This window comes from Haliotis rufescens, unplaced genomic scaffold, assembly GCF_023055435.1.
Source record: "Haliotis rufescens isolate VD_foot unplaced genomic scaffold, xgHalRufe1.0.p SCAF_17, whole genome shotgun sequence".
NCBI lineage: Eukaryota > Metazoa > Mollusca > Gastropoda > Lepetellida > Haliotidae > Haliotis > Haliotis rufescens.
Window position 1 is genome coordinate 18,803,968 of NW_025963857.1, and position 15,723 is coordinate 18,819,690.

Below are 15,723 nucleotides of genomic sequence, written 5' to 3' on the forward strand. Positions count from 1 at the left end.
TGAGGAGCGATATGTGTTCATGCATATAAATGTATAGAGGTTATCACGCGTGTGTGTTTGGTGATGATAAATATCCTAATTAGGAAAAAAATATATATATACATAAACACATATCTATATACATATGAACCTATATCGCGCCCTGGTCTAACCCTAGTCTATGAGACGTCACGTTTGTGGACAGAGTCTGCATGACCTGTCATAACGTTACGAAGTGCAGTCAGATGTACACACAGCAACAAAACGAAACAAGGTAACAATTCGCTCATATTTCGGCAAAATCCAACTGTTTTTGTTCGGGGAAAACGTTCAACAAGCACAGATGTGGAAACTGATCCTGCTAGACTAGTCCCCTCGCTAAATGGTTTCGCAATTTATGTCTCCAAAGTTTCCCAAACTTGTAAAATGCCTTCGCTACGTCACAGTTAGACGCTGATATTCGGTATATTAGAATCTTCTTCTATTGTTTGCAATTATCCCAATAGTTCTCCAGACTCGCCGAATGGGAAAAAGTCCCTACTTGACCTTTGACATTTGCATCTCCATCCGAATATGACCCCAACGGATATCGTTTTTATCTGTTGGTTTTATCCTGCCGAGAAACGGACCCATTATATGATAAATAGTATTACGTTGATAAGCCTTCGAGAAGTCACTCCATATAACAGAGTCTGTGAATTGAGTTCGACATCCAGAGAACCCGCGGAAGTTCATACAAACTGTCCTACAATGTTAATCCGATTAATAAATTTGTTCAAATCAGTATTTTGAAAGAAATACTAACTTAATAATCGTAGAACTTATTTGTTAACGCTGTTTGTCATGAGACGAAGGCAGTAGCATCTGAGACTATATGTAATGAATATGTAATTCATTAAGCAATTATCATTTGGCAAACTGAATTTCCAGTTCATCTCGCCCTACTCAACAACACCCTACATATAATATCAGCAAAAGAAAGCAAGGTTCAATTTTTCAAAGTGAACCTTCCCTGTATTTCGAGGAGCTCACTACATTACACAACCTTCCGAGTTACAATCGAGCATCCTCGGGTAGCCTAGTGGTTAAATCGTTCGCTCGTCACGCCGAAGACCCGGGTTCGATTCCCGACATGGGTACAATGTGTGAAGCTCATTTCTGGTGTCCCACGCCGTGATATTGCTGGAATATTGCTAAAAGCGGCGTTAAACCATACTCACGCGAACACCTGGTATCATCACTATTTGATAGTGATTCATAAACACATGCTCATGATATACTTAGAATCGTACAATCGGTTCTACTTTGGCAGTGATGTCTAAATGATAATGGAAAGAGGCTTGTTGTAATGGAATTCAGAATGTTGAAACATTAAGCAATCACCATAAGAACTAGGTAAGGTGAGGAGAAATTGGGTTTAACGTCGCGTCCAAGATTATAGTACTTATATAGCAACGTGCATGCGACGTGTGTGTGTGTGTTGCTGCTTGTACTAGTCCGGACTGATGCCGATTTATAGTGCTAGCACACTGAGATACCATGCCGCAGTTTAACATGAATACCCCACTCAGACCTAGTATACTGACTCCGAGCCGACCAGTCCTTGTTTTAGCCCCTTAATGCCGAGCGCCAGACAGGGTAACAACAAGTACCATCTTTTAACGTCTTTTGGTATGACGCGGACGGGATCGAACCCCGAACCTTCCGATCCGCTCTCCGGGCGGACGCTCTACCACTAGACCACGGAGGCGGTCCCCATAAGAACTAAAAGGGAAGATGCAAACCTATTGTGTAATAAGGAAGGGTGTATTCTAGCAACGTGGTCACACTCGATCAGTTCAACAGTTGCACTTTCAAAAATAAAAAATGATATGGCCTTCACGGACTTCTGCAATGAACGCATCCCTTCTTCTGATATGTTATTAAACATGATAACGGTACAAACGGACCCCTGTTCACAGAAATAAAATGCCGCTAATATATTAATTTGGAAAATTCTTATTGGCTGCCATGGCTCATGTCACATATTCGTTGAGGGCTCTAATTTTAGGCAACGGGGCTTGTGTGTGGTCTGGCATTGTGCTCTCACTGGTCGGATTTCATCTAAGTGGGTGACACCGTATTTGTGTAGGCCTAATGTTGGCTATTCATATATTCTGCCTATTCAACTAGTGAGCTTCGTGTGTTACTTCACCACTGGCATGTGTGTATCACTATTCACGAGGGATTGAAATCTCGTAAACTGGCATTTCAATAATAACGAACCAGGTGTATAGTAATATGCACAGGAGTTCCTAGTAATACTTGACAGAAAGTAGCGGTCTAGAGTCCGTTTCACAAAGCGCTTGAGCGCTAAGGTGATCGTAACTCCAACACTTTAACATACACTTACGACAGTCGTAGCGCAAAGGTAGCTTTGTGGAATGGACCCACGAGCGCTAAGGTGATCGCAACTTCCTCACTTTAACATACGCTTACGACAGTCGTAGTGCTAAGATAGCTTTGTGGAACGGGGTTCAGGGTTCAGATTTTACGTCGAGTCGGGTATTTTTCAGTACCCATTACCAACTTGGAGGTTGTGAGACATCTGGTCAGTTGAACATTTCTCAGTGTATCACTTTCAGTTCCCCCCCAAAATTATATAAAATGAGATGAGGCTGGTGAATTCGTTTGAGAAACATACCTTATGAGATATGAAAGACAGACTTTCATGTCTTCTTTTGATGGCATTTAGCAGTTGGTATGATGGACAAGGGAGATAGTTCCATGGATATACAACTTCTTTATTACAATGAATGTGGCGTCTCGGTGTAGAGAATATCCCCGTTATCAAGCAAGTGACGTGCAGACTTAAAAGTAGAAAGGTGGATTGTTGATGTTTATACAAGGTTGAATGATGATAGATTGACACATGTTTGAAAGGTGTAAGCTGCACCTGAAATTTACGCCCACGGTCACGTGAAGTTGTGTTTTCAACATATTTGTTTCATAATGAAATTGATTGGCAAACAAGCCAGTGGTTTATCTAAGACAGCTCCAATTGAAAAAAACATGAAAATGTTGCATGACAAACCGACTGCAGACAATTAATTTATATATTGTCTCACATCAGATAGCACTTCAATACTATCAGTTAAGCAATAATATAATTATTAGATTATAAGTAAATAATTGAAATGTCAGACCGTATTGATTAATTAAATCTATCACATTCTGGGATAAATGCATGTACAGATTGAATTATTTCTGTGTTGCTGGACAGAGTTATCAACATGGCCATATTAAGCACTTTCCATATCATATCCATGTGTAAAATGATGCATGTCATTTCTAATGATGGCGTAATTTGGACACACACATGGTACGTTCATAAGTAGCTCCACAAGAGCAGGATAGATACATTTCAAATGTTCCATCAGTTTTATGTGAAGTTAAATCGCTACAACCTAACCTGGGTCGAGAATGTATCACCTGGCAAAATCGGTTTCCGAAATTGATGTCAAATCCAAAATTATGCCCTAATTTCGGAGTGATTTTGCCTGTCGAACCCCTTAAAGATTGTATTGATTAATTATATATATATTTTGGTAACGAGTTGCAGGATAGATTTTACATACGATGTTGTCCTTGCTTAATATGTTCTCATTCTAAAGAAGTTCTTATTTAATAAGGGTTACCCGAAACACAACCAGTAACAATATAACCCAAATACGAGGGAGCTTTATCGTGGACTTATTCTATGAAAGAGTTTCAACTTCCGTGTACGTCTCTTTTCATCCAGGGGTTTAAAAATAGTTTCGGCATATAATTTACTATGACTTGTACCCCTTGTTGCCCCACATATTATTCTTAAACCATGAAGTTGTAATGTTTCCAGAACTGTTTTCTGGGCAATCATAAATTATCCCATATGTATTGTTTGTTTGTTCTTTTGTTGCTTAACGCCGCACTCAGCAATATTACAGCTATATGGCGGCGGTCTGTAAATAATCGAGTCTGGACAAGACAATCCAGTGATTGACATCATGAGCATCGATCAACACAATTGGGATACGGTGACAAGCATCAACCAAGTCAGCGAGCCTGACCACCTGATCCCGTTAGTCGCCTTTTATGGCAAGCATGGGTTGCTGAAGACCTATTCTAACCCGGATCTTCACGGGTCTATCCAAAATGTAACTAAAACGTAACTACAACAATCAAAGAGCGGTAATGTAAAAGGTTTATACATAATTTGGAGGGTTTCCCTTGATAAACGGGGGCACGGGTGGCCCAGTCGTCTAAGGCGCCGCGAATAGCTGTGCAGAGTTGCGTTCGTTAGACACGCCAGAAACCTATGATTATGGGGTCGAATCCCGGTTCGCCACGATTATGTTTCTAGATTTGTCAGCACCATACCCGTGCTCGTGGGTTTCACCGAAGTGGTAAACGTCTGGGACCTACATCACTTGGGGATTTCCTCCCACATTAAGGGCTGACACGCCGCGATATAACTGCAATGCTCAAAAACGGCGTTAAACCCAACTCACTCTCACTCCTTGATAAACGATATTCAAAACTCCTCAGACAATTAACCATCGGGTTGACCCTTACCACATGATATCTAAATGAACATTCCAAATTGGGTTTTTTAAAACATTTAACCCAGGTGTTTATGTCTGCCTATATAAGTTATAGGAATATTTTGCATAAACAATTGGGGTTTCTGACAAATATGACGTTTTTTAACAGGACTGTATTGTTTCTGTTTCCCACTGAATTAAACTTACATGCCATTGATCTATCAACAGTGAAACATTTTCTAGATCATCATTTAGACGCGTTGCTGTAGTAATTTGGTCATCGATTATTGCATATAATGAAGCATCGTCCGCAAAAGTCGCACATTACAATCATTCTTTATTATCAACAAGACCATTTATTCCGAATTACATGTATATCCGTCACTTTATTTTTTAACTCTATTATGAAGATAGCTATCAAACCAGTTCAATAGATTACCACTTCCTCCATTTGAGTGCAACATATTAAAAAAATCCATTCTGCCATACTTCATCAAATGCTTTGCTTATTTCATAGAACACTGCTCTAACGTCTTTGTCCATTCCATCTGAACCATAGGCTTTACTGAGAGATACTGTCAGGACTGTTTTCATTTTACTCTGCCAAAAAAACCACAGAAACGCAAAGTAGTAAAATCGTGCAGCCGACATCCATGCAAAATTAATACCAAAAATGAATTGGTCAGTTCTGCATGGATTGGAATTGATTTGTGTGGGAAGAATGAGGTAATGCAGACATTTAGTGAAAAGATGGAAACATCGAAAAACACAACCACGTGAGAGCCTGGCGCCGAAACACACTAAACGTTGGGTTTTCACTTGCATGCCATCACAACTTTACAGCAAGTGAACAGCGAAAAGATGCCATGACTGACGGAAGCCCAAAGCAAAAGGCCATCGGCCGATTGCAAACAGGAGAATCATCTTCATCTATAGCCAGGTTTTTCCAGGTAGCACCAAGCACCATTACAAGGGACAACACGTGACCTTCCCAGATCCGGTCGACCACGTATCACTACTAGAGCATGGGACAGATTCATATGCCTACGTCACTAACGTGAAAGATCCACTACGACCACTCTACAACTACAGCAATACCAAGATTGCGTAGGATATCAGCCCAGACAGTGAGGAACCGTTTTAACGCCGAGGTATTCGCGATGACGACCAGTTCGAGGTGTCATTTGGAAGGACCTGTACCGTCGGCTGCGTTGTCAATGGTGTCAAGATCCCAGAGCATGGCCACAACTGCGATGGAGACAAGTTTGGGTTTATGCTTTGCCGTGCAGATGGTAGACGTCGTGTTGACAGTCGTCGCGGGAACGTTATGCACGAAATGCCTACAGGAAGTAAACAGAACACCTTCCCCTTGAAACTCTACTGTTCCAAGTGTGCCATATGGAACCTGGGTCAATGACAATGATATATTTACATGATAAATATAATATACATCTGAAATCACTTTTGCGTTTCTTTTTTTTCAGAGTATATAATATTTGGAGGAGGTGACGGCCGTTTAGGCTCTTCGATACTGGACTGATTTTGCTACAAAGTCATTTAAAACGTTGGCTATCGAAGTCGGGTAATTATCTACTTCATTCGGAGATGTAATGGGTGAGAAGAAGACAGATTGTTCCATTCTCTTTGTGTATTTTTTTATTAAATGCCACCATGTCGTACTACCATAATTTCTCAGTTATCTTGGTATCTAGTTTTGAGTATGAGCTTGAAGTTACGCATATCCGGTCATTGCATGCATTTTTTACGGTATTTGCATATATTTCAAAGGTGTAAAATCCCGATTCCCATGGTACGGTTGGCATGGGTATCTGAGGAGCCGATTCGCCTCAATTATGATTCGTGGGCTTTTTCCGCACTAAATAAAGTGGGGCGGTCGGGTAGCCTAGTGGTTAAAGCGTTCGTTCGTCACGCCGAAGAACCGGGTTCGATTCCCGACATGGGTACAATGTGTGAAGCCCATTTGTGGTGTCCCCCGTCGTGATATTGCTGGAATATTGCTAAAAGCGGCGTAAAACCTCACTCACTCACTCACTTAATAAAGTTCATGGTCGTTCTTTGGAATTGTGCATTATATATTACCTCCCTCTTACTGTAGTTACATTTCATTCAAATTTCACGGAACGTCATATACATGTATATCCGACAACTAAGTTTTGCAATCAAGGTTTCACCGTCAAAGACCCGGTTTGGTCAGTCCAAAGCTTTTATGGTTGAATATCAGAGGAGTTTACTAAATATGCGCGTCTTTTGTAAACATGATGTGATGCTATCCCATGCTATGACCTTCACATTGACTTTTCACACCACCTCACTGACACTTACCTATTGACGTCTCTAATGTTCAGTGATCCATCTTATTACAATAAACAACGGTTATAACGAACTCGAAGGGACCACTTATTTTAATTCGTTATAACCGTAGTTCGTTATAAGCAAATGGACGGAATATATACAGCAAATGGACGGGACTAAGAAATAGTTCGTTATAAGCGTGTTCGTTATAAACGTAGTTTACTGTTTTTTCATCTCTATTTTTCCTTGGGCGCCTTATGAATTTGTTTTGGCGGATATACGAGGCTGACTAGACTCTGGCTTTAACGCTGTTTAGAATTTAAAAATCATTGAAGTACTTTTATTATCCTGTTGTCCTGTTAATAGTTTTGTGTGGAAATAGTTCCATGATATTCGTCAATTTGTACCATGGCGGGGTTTGTGAATGTTGATGAAAAATCAGGTTTGTAATTAAAAGAGATTTTTAAATGACGGACTCTTTGTATCATATGTTGAATATTTATAGCATCAGAGTTAATAGCCTGACAACTTGTCTGTCGTTCGTCAACCCGTTAGTGGTAAACATTTCACATTTGAAATTGTGTTTCTGTAGCTGTGGTGGTCCCAATATTGTTCTGTTACAACCTGCCTACACAAATACGATCCCATTCAAAACATTTCAACTACAGTAAACTACGGTTATAACGAACTCAATGTGACTACTAATTTTAGTTCGTTATAACCGTAGTTCGTTATAAGTACATATACAGCATAACTACAGCAAGTAGTCGGGACCAAAAAGTAAGTTCGTTATATCCGTCCGTTCGTTATAAGCGTGTTCGTTATAACCGTAGTTTCCTGTATAACATTTTGGCTAAACTAAACGTTCTCATGGAGCTTGGGTTGTGGCGCCTTGTCCGTCTGTCCATCTTTTGTCTTCCGCTGAAAGTATAGTGAGTGAGTGAGTTTGGTTTAACGTCGATTTTGAACAGTTATATCACTGCGTGTCAGCTTGATGTGGGAGGAAAACCTGAAGTGATACAATTGTAAGACTCTGGTGAAACCCACGAGTAGACAAACCTAGAAACATTATTAGGGCGGGATTCGAACCCACGATCATAGGATTTCTGGTATTCCCAAGGGAGGCAACAGTAACGCTTCAGCGACGACGTCAAGACGACTCGTGTCTCCTCTGAAATTACAATGCCTGTTACCTGGGGTATGTAATGTCAGTAACGTAGTATCTAACAGTTGCTCAGAGAATTCCTATCTGATTGCTTTCTGATGTTTTTACCCTGAAATTCCATCTAATCTTTACATATCATGTTTGTGTTATTTAATTCATGTTAGACCAATGGGTTTATGAAGCTGAAATTGTGTGTAAAATGGTGTTTCAAAAAGGTGTTTCGGATCGAGTTTTAAGATGGCTGTCATGGTAACCATATTGAAAATATAATGTATGTCCATCATTAGTATTCCGTTTATGCATGTATTATTAAGAAATGTTTATGCTGTGTATTGCGTCGAAAAATCTTTCACATTTTTTAGCATTATTATTAACGTACAACCTTATATAACCTTATGTTACACATATTCAAGAAAACTGCAGAAGAGCTTCATACTCGTTCAGTTATCACAATAGAAAATGTAATAAACATTGTTTTTCATTTTCCCTATACATGTATCTTCTGATGTGGCAATTTTGATGAAGCTAAACTGCTTCAATAACGAACCCAGGTAAAGTGGTTTGCAAAACTTGCTAACATAATACATTGACGCGTCATACCAAAAGGCGATAAAAGATGGCACTTGTTGTTACCCTGTCTGGCGCTCGGCATTAATTGGCTAAAACAAGGACTGGTCGGCTCGGAGTCAGTATACTGTGTCTGAGTGGGGTATTCCTGTTAAACTGTGGCATGGTCTCTCAGTGGGCTAGCACTATAGATCGGCATCAGTCCGGACTAGTAGAAGTGGCCACACACACGTGCATGCACGTCGCTATATAAGTGCATTAATCTTGGACGCGACGTTAAACACCATTTAACCTCTGTAATTGATAGTGCATCAATGCACCCATGTGCAACAGAACAAACCTTAAACTGTGTCTGCATTCTTCTTCCTTTTGTCATATTTTGTCGTATTTGTCACGTATGCCTCCACGTGATGAGGGATAGTATCATTTGCCTTCGTTGTCGTTGGTCTTAATACGGTTGGAAGAAAAAATGAAAGATGATACTGTACTGAAATTCAAGTCACACACACACACGCGCATGTTCGTCGCTATATATTTGAAATAATCTTGGAAGAGACGTTAAACCCCATTTCACCACCACCTCACCTCAGTGAGTGAGTGAGTTTGGTTAAACGCCGCGTTGATTTGTTTGTTTGTTTGTTTGTTTGGTGTTTAACGCCGCATTCAACAATATTCCAGCTTTATGACGGCGATCTACGCAATTGGGATACGATGACATGCATCAACCAAGTCATCGAGCCTGACCACCCGATCCCGTTAGTCGCCTTTTATGACAAGCCTAGTCGCCTCTTAAAGCAAGCAAGAGTTGCTGCAGACCTATTCTCTACCCGGATCTTTACGAGTCACGGCACTTTGAACAGTATTCCAGTTGTATCAGGGCGTGTGATCAGTGTGGGAGGAATGCTCGAAGTGATGCAGATCTCAGACGTTTACCACTTGGATGAAACCAGCGGACGCTCATGGAGCAAAGATCGTTAACTGATGATGAAAAGGTCCCTAGCCAGTAAGTGCCCTTCATACGGTCACGTGACAGACAAAATGGCCAGTGCTCCAGTAAAGATGTATATATATAACAAAAGTACTTTCATACCGATTAATAAAATATATGGTGTATTGAAATATTAGAGTGTGTAAGGTGGACATATTCCACCCCTATGAAGGCTGCTCGTACATAATCAAGACATCACCAGGCAAACCAGTTACTGATATTGCAAGCAACGAGCCACGCGGTCGAGGTACGATGGTACGCAATGGGGCTGGGACGAGTCCAAATTTACTACCCGGGTAACCCCACCCCCCACCCCCCACCCCCCCTATTACCCGACCCTACCCGGGTACCCATTGTAGATCTTAGGAGATGTCTCAAAATGTCCGATTGGGAAAATTTTTAGCATAGCCCTGGAAAAATGTATTTAGTTACACGTTTTAAACAATCTGGTCATTCATACACTGAAGTTGAATTAAGTTATATCTTTATTCAACCATATGAAAAATCAGAAGGAATGGGTGGATAGTCAGAAAGAAATTAGTGACTTGTAATGTAACCATAGAGTTAATTTTTGTCATTAAACAATATATCACGTGACTAACCACGGGTCCGGGTAGCCCTGTGGGTACCCGGGTCCTACTCAGTCCCCACCCGACCCGGGTACCCGACCCGGGTGCCCTAGTACGCAATCAACCAAGTTACCGAGTCTGACCACCCCATCCTTTGAGGCAACTCTTACGACAAGCATGGGTTACTTGGGAATCCCCACGGGGTTCGAGTATTGACATGGTCTCACTATGTTGTTGGTATATGTTTAGTAATACTTCTATATATTTCTAACCCGTGCATATTCCGGGGTAGAATAGGTCTTCAGCAACCCATACTTGCCGTAAAAGGCGACTACGCTTGTCGTAAAAGGCGACTAACGGGATCGGGTGGACAGGCTCGCTGACTTGGTTGATGCATGTCATCGACTCGATTATTTTACAGACCGCCGTCATTTAGCTGGAATATTGCTGAGTGCGGCGTTAAACAACATACAAACAAACAAAAAGCAAAAACTATATATTTCTAAACATGGTAGTTGTGATATTCTACCATAATTTTAGTGTAATTAATTCATATAAAATGTGTGTACTTTTTGATAAGGTTGTCCTTGAAACATGTAATTCAGTCATAAAATAACTTAGTCTAAACATTGTCGTTTAAAGCATTGTCCAGAAAGACCATGTTTAATTTTCTACACTTAACTGGATATGTCTGAGGAATTCATTGGTGGAAGTACTTATATCGTCTAGTCAGTTGCTTCATCTAGTTTTAATATCTTATTTAAAAATAAAAGATAAACAGCTGAGAAAGAATGAGTTCAATGCCTTGCCAAATATATTTTTATACAAAATATGTTAGTCCCAGAGAGGTTCAGTAGTTTTAAACACGAATAAGCGAGCGCTGCTGTAATGCCAACATAACGTTTACTACAAACGAGAACATGAGTTATTGTTCTCTTATGAAGTAGTTATCGTGTTCATACGCCAATAGGGGGCGGTCGGGTAGCCTGACGGTTAAAGCGTTCGCACGTCACGCCGAAGACCCGGGTTCGATTCCCGTGTGAAGCCCATTTCTGGTGTCCCCCGCCGTGAAATTGCTGGAATATTGCTTAAAGCGGCGTAAAACCATACTCACTCACTCACTCACTCACTCATACGCCAATATCGAAACCTTCGAGAGGGGCACGAATGCGGTTGAGCGATCTGGTCATGACAGTCTTGCTCAAACGTTTTTGCCATGGGTTCAAACACGACTTAGGGCAACAGGCAAATTTATCGGGCCGCCTGTTAGGTAATAAATGGTGTTAGTCAGTCTCACTACTTTTCTCACTTTATTTGAGTAGGGCAGAGATTTTGTTAACTTTGTTTGCGTCATATTCCAAGCCCACGTGGTTGTTAGCCAATGCTTTAAATGCCCGTGACTCGTGCATAGTTGGTTGGTTGGTTGTTTAACGCCGCACTCAGCAATATTCCAGCTATATGACGGCGGTCTGTAAATAATCGAGTCTGGACCATACAATCCAGTGATTGATATCATGAGCATCGATCCACGCAATTGGGATCGATGACATGTATTAACCAAGTCAGCGAGCCTGACCACCCGATCCCGTTAGTCGCCTTTTACGGCAAGCATAGTCACCTTTTACGGCAAGCATGGGTTGCTGAAGACCCCGGAATCTTCACGGGTCTCGTGCATGGTAATATGTTTGATAACTACGTACACGTGTGGCTCATCGAGTTGTGGGTGCCTGTATTACCTGCATGTGTCACATTTTCTGTATAAATGGGTGCGACGTACTCTCTGTATTTTCTTTCTCCACGTGGTCGGTGAGAATTGTCGAATGTCCATGTGTAACATTTATAATGGGAATTGTATAAATGGACGCGAAGGGTTCTCTGTGAAGAGCGGCCATTTTGTTTATTACACGTGTTTGGTGTGACTTATCAAAAGTCTATGTGGGACTTTGTGGTCTGTGAATAAACCTATGTGTGCTGAGATTCTTCTTGTGTTTGTTATTTAGTAAGTTAAAGGTGGAAATTTAAGGTGGGCTTGAAACAGAACCACTGCCACGCTATTGTCTGGTATCTTCCAGTGATGGTACAAAGTAAGGCTTACATCAGCCCATCTCTCAGTCAGCCTGAATCCATTGCTCACTTGTTACTGGAAGATCATGCCCTACCCCGGGCTCGGTTAAAACAAGAATTGCAGATAACGCTATCTGTGGTAGATCTAAAGCCCGAAGATGCAATAGCGAAGGCCAAACTAACTCTATTTCTGAGAGACGGTCAGCTACTCGAACGTTAATAAACAGAGCAGCAAAAGAAATTATATCTTTTTTATTTAAATTCCAAAATGAAACTATATCAATACAAAAAAAGAAATCGTATCAATACTTAAACTCATAACAGATGTGTGTACCCTACTCACACACAAAGAGGGACAGGTCAGGCGAAATTGCCTAGGCAGAAGGCGACCTAATAGACACCTAAAGGAACAACAGGATTGACATTTGAATCGTTAACATCATCATGAATGATAGACGCAGCTACGAGCACACTACGACTATTCCTTGAACACAAGCTGCTTTGTGAAACATTATTCGCATCGTTTCTATCTTTAATACGAAGTAAGGTAATGTTACCAGTTTGAAGATCAGTAAGCAATATACGAGTATATGACTGCATGGGACCAAAATCTAAAAAATAAAACATTTTAATTCTATTTTAAGATATTTGTTTCGCTAAATGATTTCTTTTGGTCAACCTCAAGTGTCAACGTCCAATACATGCCCCTTCCCTTCCTTCATACACACAACCAAATATTAGTGCCATCATGATCGAGATACCATGTTAAATGTATGGCGTAGTATCAGTATATTAATCACAACAATCATCTGTGAACCATCAGATATTGAACAATAGAAACAGACATGTTATCGCCAAAAATGTTTTGATACAGATTTCTCTCTGGTTCAGACTCGGATTAAATGCGGAATGAGTCAGGGATTTGCATAGAACAGTCAATCTTCATCTACCAAGGGTGTACAGTCACAGGCCGCAGTACATGGTTGCCCGTTGTCCAGGCAGAGACATTCTGTTCCACATCCATCTGAATGGCACTCGCACACAAGGTCATTAAGCTGCTCTGGGGCAGATGGTGACTGACTGACTGACTGACTGGAGTCCAGGGCCATAGGGAGTTCTTTCATACCCACGTGTAGTTGCATCAGGGAGTGCTGTCATGGGTTCAACTGCTTGCCTCCATACCAGAAGCTGATAAGACCAACGGAGGTGAGGTGAGGTGAAATTTGGTTTAACGTCGCGTCCAAGATTATTGCACTTATATAGCGACGTGCATGTACGTGTGTGTGTTTGTGTGTTTGTGTGGCTGCTTGTACTAGTCCGGACTGATGCCGATTTATAGTGCTAGCTCACTGAGATACCATGATGCAGTTTAACATGAATACCCCACTCAGACACAGTATACTGACTCTGAGCCGACCAGTACTTGTTTTAGCCCATTAATGCCGAGCGCCAGACAGGGTAACAACAAGTACCATCTTTTAACGTCTTTTGGTATGACGCGGTCGGGGATAGAACCCCGGACCTTCCGCTCTCCGTGCGGACGCTCTACCACTAGACCACGGAGGCGGTTCCAACGGAGGTGATACAGACGGAGGGCATCTTCATTTGACGGACGTTTCTTTCCCTGAATATTCTTCTTGCCTGTCTTTTCACATTGCAGAGCGTTTAGTGAAGCAAGGTTTCCTTTGCCATACATGGCTCCCACGAACTTCATGGCTGATTGGGATACTTCTTGTGTGATCAGGCATTCGCTTTCCGTGCCAAAAGAAGAGCTGACAATAGAGTGATAGAAGGATCTTCTGTTGATCCATACTGGGCAGATTATAGATTGTGTGCACAAGGATGTGGTGGGTCAGCTGGTTGTGTTTCCCGTCCCGCCCTTTCCAGAATACCTTTTTGGCTTTGATTGCTTGCCGATGGTGTGCACAAATCGTCTGAGCACCATCTCAAACAAACAAACAAAACTGGGCTGAGGAGTGTCCAGAATCAATAAATAAAAAGATGAGGGTTGCGTAGACCTTGACGTCAGAATCAGAATGGAGATATAAACTACATCAGTGGGTAACCACTGTGAGGAAATGAGACGCAGTCACAGAAATATATTCCATATGCACCAATACACGTCATATCTCTGCATTTGTGTACAGTACATTTTACTTATACTGAAACATACACTAAAGAGTGTGTATCCCCATACTTGTATGAAGTAGTATGTATAGCGATGTGCATGCATGTTTGGTGTGTGGCTGCTTGTACTAGTCCGGAGTAATGCTGATTTATATGGTGTTAGCCCACTGAGATATCATACTGCAGTTTAACCTAAATACCCAACTCAGACACAGTATACTGACTCCGAACCGACCAGTCCGTGTTTTAGACCCTTAATGCCGAGTGCCAGACAGGGTAACAACAAGTACCATCTTTTAACGTCTTTTGGTATGACGTGGCCGTGGCCGTGGATCAAACCACGGACCTTCTATAGGACCTTCAATAGGAAATGACACAAGGTCATGTACAGTAGACCCTGCATGATCCGACACTGCATGATAAACTACCTCTATGTCATGTACAGTAGACGCTGTGTTATCTGACACTGCATGACGCTCTACAACTATGTCATGTACAGTAGACTGTGTGATCCGACACTGCATGACGCTCTACAACTATGTCATGTACAGTAGACTGTGTGATCCGACACTGCATGACGCTCTACAACTATGTCATGTACAGTAGGCTGTGTGATCCGACACTGCATGACGCTCTACAACTATGTCATGTACAGTAGACTGTGTGATCCGACACTGCATGACGCTCTACAACTATGTCATGTACAGTAGGCTGTGTGATCCGACACTGCATGACGCTCTACAACTATGTCATGTACAGTAGACTCTGAGTGATCCAACACTGCATGACACTCTACTACTATGTCATGTACAGTAGGCTGTGTGATCCAACACTGCATGACGCTCTACCTCTGTCATGTACAGTAGACTCTGTGTGATCCACCACTGCATGACACTCTACCTCTGTCATGTACAGTAGACTCTGTGTGATCCGACACTGCATGATGCTCTACAACTGTCATGTACAGTAGACTGTGTGATCCGACACTGCATGACGCTCTACAACTATGTCCTGTACAGTAGACTGTGTGATCCGACACTGCATGACGCTCTACAACTATGTCATGTACAGTAGACTGTGTGATCCGACACTGCATGACGCTCTACAACTATGTCATGTACAGTAGGCTGTGTGATCCGACACTGCATGACGCTCTACAACTATGTCATGTACAGTAGACTGTGTGATCCGACACTGCATGACGCTCTACAACTATGTCATGTACAGTAGGCTGTGTGATCCGACACTGCATGACGCTCTACAACTATGTCATGTACAGTAGACTGTGTGATCCGACACTGCATGACGCTCTACAACTATGTCATGTACAGTAGACTCTGTGTGATCCGACACTGCATGATGCTCTACAACTATGTCATGTACAGTAGA